We start from the raw sequence: 17,714 nt of genomic DNA on the forward strand, positions 1-17,714 counted from the left end.
TGCTTTACACTTATCTTGGGCTTTCCCCCCTCTCACTGACAGGTATATTATGTTTGTTAATAGTCTTTACCAGCTTCAGGTTCCTTTCTACTGGTGGGGTTTCAATTCACAGCACCGTTCAGGCGTACCTCAGTTTCCCCTCTTCCAGACGGAGTTTTGGTCACAACCACACTCAGAACTGTCTCAGTTTCCCATTGACTCCATTGTTCTGTAAATGTCTTACAATTCAGCTGTTGTACACAGACTCATTTGCAATGAACTGAAAAAAATCAAGAGTGCAAAATCAAATCACCATCTGGGTTGCTCTGGCCTATATATAATACACTCTCTCGCTTTCTCTCTCACACACACATAGCTAAATCACATTTTTCTCATAACTTCAGATTCCAGACAAATGAAATCCCCCAACAAAATAATCAAACCAAGCCAAATTGATCTCTTAAGTGGATCAATAGAAGCTTAACTGAAATGAATTGGGGAGCTTATCAGACTTGATGTAGTAAAACACTAATAAGATTACTTCCAATTCACACGTATAGAACTAAATTTTCAGCACAAATTGATCTGATTACCAAGGATGAATGGTCACCTTTAATAATGGATTAAGGCTGTAAAGCGTCCCTTTTCTATACAAAGAGTATGTTTTCCTCTTTTATTCCTATAGATTGTATGCTTCTTAATGTTATATTCCTTCTGCTTTTTTTAATAATGGTATTGTAGAAATGTTTCAGCATGCTGTAATTCTGTAATTTGGTTAGTGAGGGATTTGTATATAAAAATATCCCATGGCATGATTCCCATCCCAATACATTTACTTCAGTAGGTTCAGAAAACAAACTAAGCGCCAGGTTCTTCCCTGCTTTACAATGAGTAGTACTTGACACTGGGCTACTAGCATAGCAAGGCACTACTTAATGAGCCAGTTCCCCAACTGCTGTAAATCAGCAGAGCTTCATTGACTTCATGACATAATGAACACAAAAAAATAATAATAAATATTTAAGTCCATAATTTCACCCATTTGCACAGAGGTATAGTTTGGTAAATTGTATATAAAGTGACTGAGACGCCCTTTCTAGAGTTCTAACATTTGCAAACAGTTGATCGACTTACAAACCTTCAGAGGCAAGTCAGTGCAAGACTACACCTGATATTTCCAGGGATGAAGGTAATATTGTGTACTCTGGGGCTTGTGTACGCTGTAGCACATTGGATCTAAATCCTGTAACCTAGCATTTCTGAATTCTGTTATACCTTGACATTTCTCCAGAAAGATTAATTTCCCAGAGGTTTCCCAATGAGATTCCCTAATGAGGGAAAAGGTTCTTCCCCCACTTCCATTCCCCTGGGATGGAGACAAGAAGCTCCTTAGGCCCTCTCAGGACTGGACTACATTTTCCACTATGTGCTTTGGTCATGCGGGTCCACAGTGGTTCAACCAGAGGCAAAACAACTGTGCATCATGGGAGATATAATACAGACAGGGAGCTAAGCGTACAGAGGAGAATTGGGACATGAGGCATCCATGGGGCACTATGGAAGCTCAAGCAGCCACAGATTTATAGAGAACTGACCTAAAACAAAACATTTCAATTTGGTTTAATAAATCAAAATGTTTTGATTCAAGTCAACCTGACAACACAAAATATTTCATTTAGATTTTCACAATGGGAAATTACATTTTTTTACCAACATTGAAATTTTCGTGCAGAAAATGTTGATTTTGTGGAAGCTGCATTTGTCCTCAAAAAACAATTTGATGGAAAATTCCCAACTATTTCTTCTCAAAAATCAATTCTCCTCTCTATTGCTCACTTCTGAATCTGTAGCATTTTGTGATGAACCCTATCAATTCACACTGTTTTTGCTGGAATGGAGTATAGGAGAAGAGGGATAATATTTCTAATACCAAAAAAAAAAAAAAAAAGAGTCCCTCTGTGATGTTGCACTCTATATAATTTTATGAAAGTATGCTGATGAGTGTGAATATAATGTAACTAAAATATGCTTCATGCAAAAGGTCTCTTGTAAGGTATCTTTACAAAGCTTATAATCTACTGAGTGTGGTCATCCTATTTGTATAAATGTATCACTCTTGTATCTGAAACTAGAAATATGAAATAAAACTCTGAGGTCCAATTGTAGATATGCAGATTTGCAGAGTGTGGGCCATTAATGGTGGTTTGGAATCTTAATGGCTCCCATTAACCAGGACAATTGACTGTAGATGGCTCTATTTTAATTGTAAATGTTCCTGTATACCTGTGTGCTGGCAAGTGGATAATGGAGTCTTACAGTGACATGTGATCATGTCACCTGAACTGGAATCCATCTTTAACCTGGTGTTTTTTCATTTAGAAGGAGGGGTGGGAACCCAGAGAGGGACAAAGGATTCCCGCCTTATGCAAAAGATACATAAGTAGGTGGAACAGAACAAAGGGGTCGGCAATCATGAGAAATCCCCTAGCTACCACCTGAACAAGCTGGAACAAGGCTGTACCAGAGGAATGGATTGTGCCCAGACTAGGAAGGCATCCAGTCTGTGAAAGAAACTTAGTGAAACATCTTTGAGGGTGAGATTTTATCTGTATTCAGTTTTATTACTGTATTAGGCTTAGACTTGCGCATTTTATTTTATTTTACTTGGTAATTCACTTTGTTCTGTCTGTTACTACTTGGACCCACTTAAATCCTACTTTCTGTATTTAATAAAATCACATTTTACTTATTAATTAACCCAGAGTATGTATTAATACTGGGGGAGGGGGCAAACAGCTGTGCATCTCTCTCTATTGGTGTTATAGAAGGTGAACAATTTATGAATTTACCCTGTATAATCTTTATACAGGATAAAACAGATTTATTTGGGGTTTGGACCCCATGAGGAGTTGGGCATCTGAGTGTTAAAAAAAGGAACACTTCTTAAGCTGCTTTCAGTTAAGTCTGCAGCTTTGGGGCAGGTGGTTCAGACCCTGGGTCTGTGCTGGAGCAGACTGGCATGTCTGGCTCAACAAGATAGGGTGCTGGAGTTCCAAGCTGGCAGGGAAAGCAGGGGCAGAAGTAGTCTTGGCACATCAGTTGGCAGCCCCAAGGGGGTTTCTGTGATCCAACCCATCACATTATACATTAGAAAAAATATCAAAAGGCGCACAAAGAAATTTTCTTTAAAGGTTACATTTCAACTGCCCAGTTGATTATATGAATTCCAGTATAATGTTTTAGTTGTATAAAACATTTAGATGGTATAAAAGCTATATAAAATTAGAGAATTGCCGAGCATGACTTGTAGTAGCAAGGTGAGCAAGTATTAAAGCTTATAAATGGAGGACACAATGTCACAAACATTTTTGTGAAAAATTTGTCCTCTTTTTTTCCCCCTAAAAATTTCGATGAACATTTTCATTCAGCCCAAGAGTATAGCAGGAAAGAGATGTATGGTATTGAACTCATAACTGAACATTTCCTGACTTTCTATTATTTAGAACACCTTAAACAAAAACATTTTATTAATATCCTTTTAAATTGTAGTCCATTTTTCAATCTTAACTCTGTCTGCATACATTTTTAATATGTGATTATAATATTGCCAGTTCCAGACAGATTCTACTTTGTGTGCCTAAATTGGAGAGGTCAGAATATCATCTCCCTCCTGAAGTCAATCTGAGGGAGAGACTCTCGGGCAGGAAAGGCTACAGGAACCATGACCAAAGCTGGTGGATCTATGAGAGACCAGATCATTGTATATGGAGGCCCTGTGACTATACACCAGCTCTGCCCTGTTGGGGCTTCCCCGTTTCTCTGACAGTACAACTCCATCCCATTTCTCCTGGTTGCAGCTATCCCCAGGGCCCTAGCAGTCTGGCTCAAAAGAAAAGATAATACAGCCCAGAGTTGGAAATAATGAAAACAAGAAAGAAAGAGAAGGGGATTTGCAAAAGCTTTTGCCATTTTTTCAAGGTTGGGCCTCCTACCCCCACCAAATTTGAAATATTTCAACCTATTCATCTGAAGCTATGGTATCTTATCCAGGGAGTTGCAGTAATATATGCATCTCCCCAGGCTCTGCCCCCAGCCCATTCACACCTCCCTCAGCCAAGAGAAATCCCCACCTCTTCACCTCCTCCTCCCCCGTACATCTTGAAGTGTCCTCTGCCAATCAGGGCCTAAGTGTGAAAAATTGCCTCAAACCAAATACTGGAGTCTCAATCAGGTATGTTATTGCAAGAAGTCCATTTTAAAAGTTATCTGTAACTAAGTCAAGACAAACGCAAGTTGTAGAGACCAGCATTGGGCTTTCTTTGGTTAAATATACCCAATGAAAAATGTTTAAAACTAGACACTATTTTAAGGAAACAGAGAGCACTGATACACCTATGGCAGATTCTGTAGTCATGATACAAAGCATATAAAAATATAGCAAGCTTTGAGCAAACAGCTTCCACTTCAAATGAAATCAGGAACCACCCACCCAGATGTCTCCTTTATGTTTAGACATCCATCAAAAGAGTTATATTTTGCCCTACTGAGATGCAAATCTTAGTAAATAGCCAGTTAATGCCAGATCATTAACATGCTATCTATTTTTGTAGTAGTTTACAATGTGTTTCCAAGGTAGTGTACATTGTACTTTGGCTTGTCTATGACATGTCCCACATTTCCTCAAGTCACAACAACTTCCTTAAAGCTGATGCACATAGCTGGTGTGTTACTTCTCGGTTTTCAGAGATCTACGGTGGCATCCAAAGAAAAGGAAAAATACCTTATTTTCTTTGCTTTCTTTTTTAAACATATACTGGGGAGGGGGGGACCTAAGCATGTTAACAGACCTGGTAGAGCTTCACCTCTTCTCTGTTCCAACTGGCAGTCATACAACATCGAGAGAAAATGCTAAAGTGAACTATTAGAATCTTTCAGTCATAAGAAAACATGATACCATACACCATTAAATGGTTTATACCTAGAAATGAAAAAAAAAGTTAACTATTTAAACATCAATATTATGGGATTTTTCTTTATACTGACAAATTCTAATTCATTGCATATAACTTCTCTAGATTTCCTGAACCCGGACAGGCTTTCTGTTATAAGCTGTTATTGCACAATGCCTATTAGAATCTACAAATAATTTTGACACCAGTACATTCTGCAGTGAATTGCTATGCTTTTTGCCATAGAAGCCAAAGGATTAGATTGTATAGAGACATTCAGATCCAAAGAGATCTATGTATATAAAAATAACAGGGTGGGAAACTTTTAATATTAATGTTAGAGGGCTTTCCCTTCACCCTCTTCCCTGGGTCTTGTCACGCAAACAGAAAACAGAAGACCAGAAGTCCGAGGTGCTGGCAATGCAATGTTTATTGTTAGTTTCCAGGAAGCACGTCCATGACTCTGACGCTGCAGAGCCTTGTTTCCCAGTGTCCCATTCTCCCCCACTCCTTAGAAGGCATAATTATACCTGAAATGCATGCCCTCGGTCCCACCCCTTACAATTTATGGTCATGTTCTGTTTTGGGGGTTGTGAGTCTGGGGTCTTTGTCCCACTTCTTTTGTATCCCATGGGAGGGGTAAGGAATGTGGTTGTGCTACGGTCAAGGACAGGCATTTCTTTGGCCTTTTAGTGTTTTATATCTCCCCCCCCCAATCCTCCTTGCCCCTCCCAACTGGTTGCTTGACCTTGCCATGAGATAGGAGTTGAGGCAGTCTTAAAGTGTGTGCTTGTAAGTATAGTTCCACCATGCCCAGTAATACTTTAACTGTTCTTATCTGTTCCCATTATACTAACAAACACATCTGGCTAGGCAGAAGCAACATACACAGTGTCTTTGTCCTTTGTTTACACATATTAGTTAGGATCCCTTTGTTCACACATATTAGTAAGAATATAAGTGTATCAAGAATCAAACGGGCAAACAAAACCTAAAATTCTATCTCAGGCGGAAGTACAGGCCTGAATCCTACATTATCACTAGCACGCCTAAAAATTAACATACAATACATTCAACAATATTAAAAGTTCTGATTTTAACAAAGCATAATATCAAGCCCTTTCAAATTGTTAATATAAAACATTATTTTAAGAATAATAGTTTGTGAAGGAAAATTTGTATGGGGTTTAAAATCAAGCTAGAAGACACAGAAGTTGGCCTTCTCAATGAATTTTTTTCCAAAGAAGGTGTTCTTCCACTATACAGCAATACCTAAGAAAAACCTGTAGACAATAGGAAAGGAGGATACTTACTAAGCAAATTGGAATGTTACTGAGAATCTCTGACAGAAAGACAACTGGAAACCACAGACAGGATTCTAAACATTACCAATTGATAACATGGAGATAATAAAGGCCAGACAAAATTGAAGAGATATAAAATTTCCTGGACCATATCAGCTGAATGGGAATTGTTGCTTGGAAAACCCATTAGATGTGGCACATTATAATATATGGCAAAACCAGCTAAAACAGAGTTACAGTAATCAATTCCTGAAACAACAGAAACAAACATTAAAAAAGCAGGAGTATTATGGTAGTGATCAGACCTAAGTTTTATGAATGAAGAGAAAGGAGTTTCTAGTTAATGTAAAATCCATAATCATGCCTATACCTCAGACAACTGAGATAGCTCAGTGGGGGGAGGGATAGCTCAGTGGTTTGAGCACTGGCCTGCTAAACCCAGCATTGTGACTTTAATCTTTGAGGGAGCCATTTAGGGATCTGAGACAAAAATCTGTCTGGGGATTAGTCCTGCCTTAAGCAGGAGGTTGGACTGGATGACCTCCTGAGGTCCCTTCCAACCCTGATATTCTATGAACCTTTGGTCTACTGAACATTACCAAGGCATAAATTGTACCCAGTACACTACTTAGTAAAAGACTAGTCTCATTTTTTTCAGTTTCAAACAGAAATACTTCCCACAGATTAAACTTAGAACGACAGAATGTATAGTCAAAACTTTCAAAAGTGCTGTTAGCAGACTCAGCTTTTGGGTGTGCACTTTGAGACCTTAAACTTCATTTTGAAAAATGAGAATCTAATGCTCCACTTAAAGTCAACAGGCCTGCTGGTATGTAGCTCCTCTGATAATCAGGGCCAAAATATCTCAAGCTGAACACCCAAAAACAGAAGCAACCAAATTCAGTGGCCATTTTTGAAAATTTATCTTTGTTACTTTATAGTAAAAATTTAAAACTGAGATGTCATGACAAGAGCTGGATGACTAATGCAAAAACTTTGTGAATTCACTTTCTATGACCATTTGAGCAAACCAATTGCTCATATGTTTACAAAAAGTGAATTATACTAATCAATTCATGGAATAGAAACTATATCATGTGATTTATTTGACCAATCACAAGCACCACTGTTCATATGTAGAATGTTTATCAAATTTAAAAATTCAAAAAGATATTAAATAAATTTAAATAACAGCTAAATTCCAGGCAGCAAAAATCTGTTCACAGATATATTATTAGCAGAAAAAAGAGATAATCGTATGAAATAATTTATTCTGAGTAATTTGCTTCCATAGTTATGATGAACCATGGCAAGGAATGAATTAGTACCATACACACTAGTACTAGATAGTGTTGCCCAAGGATCCTTCAAAGAGTGTAGTTTCATCTGCATTCACACTGAAAGCTTCGTATCCTTCAAATGGAAGATCATCAGCTGTAATTTGTACTTTGTTAGAGATCCTTGATGACTGGAACCAAGATTACCTCCTCATGGCAACTGAGGTAGCCATGAATTTAGAAGCTGTGTCAGCAGCATCAAGGACTACCTGGAGAGATGTGTGGACCACAATTTAACCTTCAGCAATCAAGGATTTAGACTCTTCTCTAAATCTTGAAGAGGCTTGTCTGCAAACTTGGATATGGAGTCCCAATTCAGATAATCATAATTTTGCCAACAGGGCCTGGTAATTGGTGATTCTTATTTGAGGACTTGATGTAGAATCATTTTTTCCTTCCAAATAAATCTGGTTTCTGGGGCTCCTTGTCTCAAGGTGTTGCTTTCTGCTGGCTTTGTCTAGCTTTAGTTTTAGCCACTGAGACAACCATTGATCCAGACATGGGGTGAATGTAAAATTGCTTGAAGCTCTGGGGTATCATTTGGTAGTAACAGTCCGCTTTTTTTTTATGTTGATGCCAAAGAAGCAGGTGTCTGCCAAAGCAACTTACCTAGATCTTCATACCCCTTGTTGATGGGCATTGCAAGATGTTTAGGAACGGATGTGTGAAAGATATTCAGGCGCTTGTGTGATTTTATTCCTGGACCACCTCCATTTGGATCTCCAGTGTCAGCCATTCTTCATAGCAGTGCTGGGACATTTTGTTTTCATCAGGGGTTGAGGTGATGCTGCAGGTCTCATAGTCTCATCAAGAGATAAGATGGGTGCTGGGATTCGGTCTTCCTCTGCCTGTGATTCCTCATCAGAACCACGACTGGTCTGGTCAGCTGGTAGTGGAGCCAATTGGGCTAGCTGCAATATCCTTTTGTAAGGTTGAGGAGAAGAGGGGGTGGATACCAGGGAGTACTATCCCTTTTCAAGCTCCTGTGTCTAGGGTAATAGGGATAAGCCCTCAACTGCTTCTCTAGGGTGTACTGGCCTGAATATCTAGACCCCAGAAAACAAACTAGTGATACCTTCCCTACTTCATTATTATTGTCATCTGTGTTAGATAGATTACAGGCGGAGTGTGCCTACCTTTGCTACAATTACACCTTCTCCTGCAGTGTAGACAGACCGTGAGAGGCAGTTGTGGTCACCCTGACTTTGTGTCCTCAGCTGGAAGCATAAAGGACACTCAGGGCCCCCAACAGAATCCGAAAGAATCCAAACTTGAGTGCGCTGGATGCATGTGCATCAAGAGTGGGATTTTCAAAAGTGTTCGACATTGGCCTACCTTGACTTTTGTTTGAATCCAACAGTAATGCTCCCACTGAGAGTTGAATTAAGCCAAGACTGTGCACTTTAGAAATTGCCACCACCTAATGATAAAGTAAAGGTCTGATCCTATACTTTCTGAAGTCAGTTGATTGACTTCAGTGGGTGCAGGATTGCTGTTACTTTACAAATCACACCTCTAGTTTCGCTCAGTTTGTCAGGATTGAACCATCCACTCTGATTTCACTGCTGTGGCAACAGACTGCTGCTGCCCCAGCACAGACACTCAAGCAGCCTCCCAGCAGTGAAGACGTTAATATCAGAGCCTTCACCCCAAGTTATGGCAGCATAGTTCTCTAGCTGCATTTCATTCACTATTTCCCTGTAGACAGTAGCCTACAGTTCACAATTAGTGTACAGAATGCTGATACTTGTACGTTTCCTCCAACTGTAACTCTCCCCGTCCCTCCACACACACATCCAATTTTGCTGGAGAACAAGGTTTTATAGCAGCCTGGAGGATTGTGTTTTATTTTTAAATGTTTACAGCAGAACTTTGGAAACATGCATGTGATTTGGAAGAAAAGGAATTTAATACAAAACCCATATTGCAGTTGCCCTCCTAACACTGCCACTTACCCTACAGAAATTGTTTTATTGCTTCTGATTATTTGTAAATGAAATAAGTAGTCATGAAAGAGCCCAGACTGATCACCTTAGAGACAGACGGCCTGATTTAGGCCCAGAACACAGTTAGCACAAGCTGTGGCAGGGTAAACTGTGCAGTGCTGCCCCGCCAATGTGCCACAATACTTTTCTGGAAAGATTAGCTTTAGTTGTAATTTGGTAAGGATTCTGGCTCTGATCTAGCAAAACATTTACACATCTTAAATTAAGCACGTGAGAATTCCCACTGACTTCAATAGGATTACTCACAGGCTTAAAGCTAAGCATATGCTGGATCGGGTCATCTATAGCCAGCCAGTCTCTGCTGCAACTACCATATGGATGCCACTTAGTGCCAATTGTGAAGGTAGTATAATGACTTTCAGTTGCTGCCAACATAGTCTGGATTCAAATCAATGATCTAGAGTCAAAAAGCTCCCTTATTACATTACCTGAACAGTTCAGTCCTTGATTTCATCCATTTTAATTTCAACTGTGAAATGAAATAAAGAAATGAGGTGTTAGCAGATGGTTGTCACACAGTATTTGCTAATGTTGAAAAATATGATAAATATTGTACACATACAGCATACAAAACTTATTGCACTGTACTACACTGGAAAAAATGTAGATAAATAGGTATATTACTAGGGACCTACCAAATTCACGGCCATGAAAATCACATCACGACAGTGAAATCTGGTCTTTTGTATCCTTTTTATCCTATACTAAACAGATTTAACAGGGGACACCAGCGTTTCTCAAATTGGGGGTCCTGACCCAAAAGGGAGTTGAGGGGGGTGTCACAAGGTTATTGGGGGCAGGCTGCAGTATTGCCACCCTTACTTCTGCGCTGCCTTCAGAGCTGGCTTAGAAGTAAGAGCACAAAAGCAGCGCAGAAGTAAGAGCAGCAATACCTTACCATGCTACCCTTACTTCTCCATGGCTGACTTCAGACCTGGGTGGCCAGAGAGTGGCAGCTGCTAACTGAGGGCCCAGTTCTGCAGGCAACAGCGCTGAAGTAAGGATGGCAATACCATACCATGCCATCCTTACTTCTGCGCTGCTGCTAGCGGCGGCTGTGCCTTCAGAACTGGGCTCCTGACCAGCAGCCACTGCTCTCCAACTGCCCAGCTCTGAAGGCAGCACTGCCTCCAGCAGCAATGCAGAATGAAGGAGGGCATGGTATGGTATTGCCACCCTTACTTCGGTGCTGGTGAAGTTAGGGTGGCAATACAGCAACCCCCCTCTCCAATAACCTTGCAACAGCGCCCCTCCAACTCATTTCAGATTTAAATAGCAGAAATCATGAAATTTACAATTTTAAAATCCTATGACTGTGAAATTGACCAAAATGGACCGTGAATTTGGTAGGGCCCTAAGGGCCAAATTTTCAAATGGGCCTCAGAATTTGTGTACATGCATCCACAGCTATATATATGAAATAGAGTTTGGATTTCTGCATCCAGTAGTTAGGCTCACAATTACCTGATATGCACATTTACTTTTTGTGCGTGCTCCATTTGTATGAGTAAAATTCATGCGCACATTTATGTGGCTTGAAAATTTGGCCCTAACTATTCACACAAAAACCCATGCGTTTTGGACCTTTACTCCTTTTTAATTTGCTCTGCCATCTTGAGTCAGGTTGCACCAAGTTCAGAATCCCAGGCCTACATTTTGTGCATGATTTAGTATATTTAGAACTGTACCAGCTTCTGGTGAATTTACATTATTGGTAGAGATGAACAGGTGCAAACAATACCCCATCACCAACTGGTGTTTGTAGTATCTCCCAAAATTATTCACAGCCAGTGTGAACCTTCCTATGCAGTAATGTCATTGCTGGACGTTTCACTTAAAATTAAACAAAATCATTTAGTGGAACTAAGCATAAAGTTGTTTATTTTAATCATTTTTATTAAATATTACTGAAGAGGTAAAATGCAGGTTTACCTGCCGGCCTTTGAACATGTACTCACCACTGTTTTGGCTCTTTATTAGTATTTCCCTTTTATTAAAATTATCGATACAAAAGGTTGTTGGGCCATTATTGCTTGATAATTTAAGATTATAACAAGCATCCTTATTTCTGGCCACAGCTATTTTTTTTTCTGCAAAAACAATGGCATATTCAGTGTGGCAAAACTGGCTTAACACTGATATTTCAGTGAAAATGATCCAATAAACAGCCAATTGGATTACAAAGTCAAACCACACAGCTGGATGGAAGATGTGAGCAAATCAATTGATTCTGCAGTGCAATATTGTGAACCTTGAATTCCTCTTCTAAGGGATGAAATTATCACAAGCCACTGATGGCCAAGAAGTACCCTTTTCTAGGGGCATCTCATTATTAACACTATACAGAAAAAGGAAAGGCATTTATTTTTATGATCCTTCTAGTCATGTATGAGAAAATTGGGGCCCATCTTATTTTGCCTCATTTACTTTGGGGAATAGGGGATATTTAAAAAGGTATTGAGAGAAAGATTGAAGGCAGCTATCAGTGCTTTATTGTGCATTATTCTATAATGTCGTTGTTAAAAGCACTTAAGTGTTTGTCTCGATTATAAATTATTGGCAATAAATCTATTGGGGCAGGATTTTTCTAGTACACACCAGTTGCATTATGCCACTGCCAACTGGGTTTATGTCTGCTTTGTGTTGCTGGAGTGGGGCACAGAGCTTTCCAGTGATTCTGGCCTAATGCATTTTCCCCATTTTTTTTTTAAGTGGCTGGTGGGTATATGATTTCTGCTTGTCTCTTCCTGCATATCAGGGATGGAAACTTGGATAGTTCATCAACAATGCCCCCATTCAAGCTTTGCCTTAGAAATATTATTAAAATAATGAAACCAGCACATTAAAGTATTCTTTATTGTTTTTTTATTAAACTTCCAACACAGAAATGGATTTCTACATAACTAGCTTTAAACAAATATTCAAAACCACATATACAGTATAAGAGGAGCCAACTAAAAGCATTACAGATCAAGTATAAATACATTTCAAATTACATTACATAACAAAACGTGTGAGAGATCATATTGCACCAATCTGTCATCTATACGTTGGCACGTACATAACAGTTTCCAATATGAGCACATCTTCCAAATGAGCCACAGTATTATAGTTACACAGCCACCCATACACAAACACAGGCACGAAGCCTGACACCATGGTTCCTATTCCACCCTCTGTTCAGGGCAGTTGCTTAGCTGCAGAACCTATTTCAAGTATTGAAGTTTGCTGCAGGCATCATTGTCAGGAGCCCACCAGCAACACAGCAAAACCTAATTATTGGAACAGCGTTGTCTAAGATATTTACCCACCTAGAAAAGTATCTCTAAATAACAGGTAGAAGGAGTGCTGTGCTTCCACCTCACTATGTACCCAGTGGGTAATGCCATTCCATTTCTAAAAGTAGTGACATAGGTGAACATGGGCAATGGGCATTTTATCACCCACATGTCCACTTTAGATAAAGCTTTATATTTCCCATCTACTGGATTGCTCTAAACATTATTTTAGATTTTGGGGAAAAACTTGAACACTGTTTTTGTTTAAAATATGGGTTAAGGAATTTAAATGGGTTCAGGTAGATTCATTGTAAGATGTAATAATTATCATGAGATACAATCTAAAGCACTTCAGAGTTCACATATTTCCATATAAATATGGCAACACTACATGCTATTTTCTAAGCACCCTGCTTTTCATCATCTGGAATGCCTTTGCGTGATCTGAAGCAGAAGCCAAGCTGTATGAGGTTTGCAGTCAAATCCAGCCTTGTCAGAAAGGTAAGATAAATCATCTCTGCCAAGCTGACAGTACAGGAACTGATTTATCCTGCCTTTTTCTGATTCATATTTATTATAAAATCCCAGGTAGCTAGACATTAGCATCAGTAAAAACTGCTGCCGTTTTGTTCATTGGTGTGCTGTTGCATGTAGAACAAACATCATATCTCATGGCATTTAATGATTTATTTTTATATATCTGGCACATAAATTAGCTAACAGAGCTATGAAATATGAACAGCAGCAAGGTAATTTATGAATATGGAGTTTCACTATGCAGTATGTCACCTAAAAATATAGCGAGACCTCCCTAGAAACGTCTTTCCCTGCCCCAAGCAGCCTATAGTCAGAACACCTGAAAGATTCAAAAATACTGAATGCAATGCCCCCAGTTTCAAAAAATTCTAAACCTTTCCCCTTAAAAATGAAGGGAAAATGTCTCCAGTGCAGTCCATGATATTTGAAAACATGCCGGAGTCAATGCACCAAACCCTACATTTCCACATGCAAATAGTTAGCTAGGTCTAAATGCAAGGCTGAGCCCGCAAATTGGATGTTATGCACACAACTGCCCATTTTGTATGTGCAAATATAATACTATCCATGCCTAGATGAAGAAGCTCATTTTAAAAATGTGACCATAACTACAGTTTTAGTATTTACTAATTTCCTAATGCACTTTTAGAAATTAGTGTGTGTAAGTGGCAAAAACGAGGCTGGGGTCTATACTTGTTCTTGTATCTTTCATAAATGAAATGGGTTAGCATTGGCAATGAATTAGAAATGTAGCAACACATGCAAGATACTCTTCAGAGGCTTGGTAGTGGAAGTCTTAATAGCCTCTGTTTGCAATATCTGGGGAAAAGTTGCTATGGAAGTTCTTGAAATCATGTAGTTATGTGAAAGTCAGGAATATTTTAGTTTGGAAAAAAACACTATTTCAGCTGGTATATGTTATCTGCTGGAAAATGTTTAAACAATATAGGAGGTAGGTGCACAGGTTTAAACTAAATGCAGATCTCATAAAATGTTCACTTGCAGTAGAGCCACCAAAAGGAGATGTTTTCCCTGGATAGATACTCATAATCTTCAAGTGAAGTCAGGGTGCAACTTGAGAATGTAGGAGAAAGAAACAGAACAGCACAGGATGTAAACAATGTAGCCTGATGCAAAGGCTCAATTTGAAAGAAGCACATAGCAGTTTTCCAATAAAACAGCTGCTGAGATTCTAACAGCAAGCCTGTAAATGAGTAAATAATGCCCATGACATTCAACAAAATTCATTGCTTCTACCTGGCTTTGCTCTAAAGATTGCAGTGTTTGCCCCTAATAAAATGTTTCCATATTTACAGGAGTGGGAAAATTCTGATTAAAATGTTTGCTTCATATTCAATGAATATCACACCCATAAAAACTGTACATATTTTTCTTACAACAGCTGTATCAGGTATAAAATAAGAGAAACATACAAAAATCCACAGTCTAAAGAACCTCAGTTTGTCTGTGTCAATCTGGCACCTTTTGTAAGCACTATGCTCACCTTAAATCCAAGATCTTTTTTGATACTTTTATAACCATTAAATGTGCAGAGATTGAGAAAGAGCAAGTTCACTTCAAGACTTATTCACTCATCCATATAGTTCTCAGTCTACTGTGCTATTCATATGCATTGATTAGTATCCCTAGAAGTCAGCTGGATACCACAATTAGGCAAGCAAAGCTTGCTACTAGTAAATTATACAATGTACTTTAGATCCAATTACACAGTAATGACTGAGTCGCAGATAGTTACTGGCAGCTAAAACTGCCTCAAATGGCTTTCCCTGAGGCAAAGCCAATGGCATCAGAAAAAAATAAAAATTGTCCCAGAACATTTAAACCCATACTTCCCATCCCTGAGGTCGTAATACTCAAATCAATAATTTGATGGAAAAAAGTTCATCACACAAATCTTTATAGCACTTTTAAAATGCAATTATAACTGTTAGCTTTAAAAACCAACTGCATCTTAGAACTCAGGAATCTAATCCATTTTAATAGAGTTCACTGTGGGCTCAGAAATGTGTTATGGGTATTGTTACTTCAGGCTCATTTACTCTACATACACCTCCAGATGTGTTCATTCTAAACGGTGAAACAGGGTTCTGGAACTAGGGGTGCGGTAGCTCCCCCTGCCTTGAAGTAGTTTCCATCATATAAAGGGTTTATAGTTTTGTTCAATGGCTTTCAGCACCCCCACTCTAAAAATTGTTCCAACACCACTGTAGTGAGATCCTGGCTACATTAAGCAATGCGGTTGGGGGGTGGGAAGGGTTTTTTTTTCCTACTTCAAAGATCTAGCTGAATTCTTGGGAGTGGGAAAAGCGATGAAGAAACACCTGCCCACTGGAAAATTTTGTAGCTCTCCATGTGAGAGAGAGAATGCACAAGAAGAATGTGTTATAGGGACAGAGCACTGGCCCTAACTACTGATGTTTTTGTAGCAACTTTAGATCCTCAGACTGAAAATATTAAAGGCCAGTTTTTGAACATAATATTGTCAACATTCTTGTCATAAAGTTTTTAAAGCTAATTGAAACTCCCTGCTCTTTTGCAATACAAGCCTTTATTGAGAACTATATTTAGCTGTTTGGGACATTTAAAAGAACCAAAAAAAACCCCCACCCCATTGTGCTTGAAGGAAAAAATAACTTAAAATATTTTAAGTTAAATTTCCTTTAAATAAAAAACAAGACCAAAAAATGTAAACAGGAAGTGGCAAGTCAACTGCAGTTATACTTTCCTGGAGTTCCTTGCCAAAAAAGAAACATACAAGCAAAATCCAGTCCTGGACTAGCAAAGTTTGGTAACAAGACTGTCCATTAGACAATGCAAAAATTTATAATCAAAGTCAGCATGCTAATATATTGCACTTTAACAAAAAATAGGTGAACAGAAAAATCAAGTATGATCCAATGTCTATAGAGGAACCCTAACTCCCAACCACAAAGCATAAAGTCAAATGACATTATCATTAATGTTGTTCAGCTTCATGACATAATTGTCATGCCTAGGGTGACCAGACAGCAAACATGAAAAATCAGGACAGGGGGTGGGGGATAATAGGCGCCTATATAAAAAAAAGAACCAAAAATCATGATTGTCCCTATAAAATCGGGACATCTGGTCACCCTAGTCATGCCAGACATGACAGCTAAGATATCCTGTGCCAAAAGATATCCCAACATTTGAAAGAAAAAAAATCAGAGTCCTGAACGAAAGTCAGAAATGCAAATGTCAGTTCATTAAGTCTTATCTAAACATCAGTAACAAGGTAAAGGCCAACCATTACCAAGACACCATCACTACAAAAAGCTGAGTGAGACAACACAGGGAAGTCTTCCAATAAACATATAAAGCAGAAGTGACCGTTCATGCTGTGTGGAGCAGCCTTCATATCTAGGCATCTCTATACCAAATCTTGCCATCATCTTACAGTGAACCCAACAGTCCTAACATATCAACCCTGCTTTAGCCACCAGAAATGCTTGAACAGAAAGCCAGACCACAAATTACTGGGCTCAGTTCTTCCATAGTCTGTGAAAACAAGCACAGTTTACATACGGCAAACGATGGGCACACGCATAGGTGACAACCCATATTCCATATAGTACATTTCCATATAATACACACCAAAGATGGTGCAAAGGTCATCTGCACCAACCACATGCCTACTGGCAATTCTGCAGTGGAGTCTAAGTTCAGTAAGATGCTAACAGCATATAAGGGAGTGCTCTGGCCTAAGAGTGATCAGTCCAAGTGGCAATGGAAGGTATTATATAAAATAAAAAATGTCTATCAGGGATGGTCTAGACGGTATTTGGGGGCAGGGGACTGGACTCGATAACCTCTCGAGGTCCCTTCCAGTCCTAGAATCTATGAATCTATGAATAAACAAAATCAATAATTGATATACCATATGGGATTACACCTATGCTGTGTCCATCTCCCCTGGGGGAAAGATAAGCTTCTTCTGAGACTGTCTAAAATAGGCCTGACAGTCCCCTCAGCACTAGTCGATATTGGAGAATGCTGTGGGGTTTGCTAATATGTCTTTTCCATTATCCTAGACCACTATTTGTCCACGTCAGTGCTAGAGTTACTTCTGCTTGTCGCTTAGCACCACTTCCTGTCTCTGTTTCTTCCTTGGGAGCCAAGCCTGCCTTATGGCAATTGGGATGGCACACCAGGACTGTGTGGCTATTGGATAATCTACCTGTAGCTCACAGGATATACTGCTCCTGGCAGCCTGCACATTGGGGTTATATTTAAATGCCTGCTGCAGCCCATGAGCTAGCATGTGAGCAGGTTATGTTCCATG

The 17,714-nt window shown here is 39.1% G+C and overlaps 1 protein-coding gene across 2 annotated transcripts in view; it reads right to left on the minus strand.

The window, feature by feature from the left end:
- Positions 1-17,714, minus strand: part of SLC7A11 (solute carrier family 7 member 11) — a 117,248-nt gene that overhangs the window by 22,017 nt on the left and 77,517 nt on the right. For both annotated transcript variants that reach the window (XR_010601354.1, XR_006174442.2), the window contains exons 12-13: positions 10,004-10,044; positions 71-259 (exon numbers count right to left, since the gene is read on the minus strand). The gene's annotated coding sequence lies outside the window, so the exon portion shown is untranslated. The remainder of the gene's footprint in view (positions 1-70; positions 260-10,003; positions 10,045-17,714) is intronic.

Source organism: Chrysemys picta, chromosome 5 (assembly GCF_011386835.1).
Source record: "Chrysemys picta bellii isolate R12L10 chromosome 5, ASM1138683v2, whole genome shotgun sequence".
Taxonomy (NCBI): domain Eukaryota; kingdom Metazoa; phylum Chordata; order Testudines; family Emydidae; genus Chrysemys; species Chrysemys picta.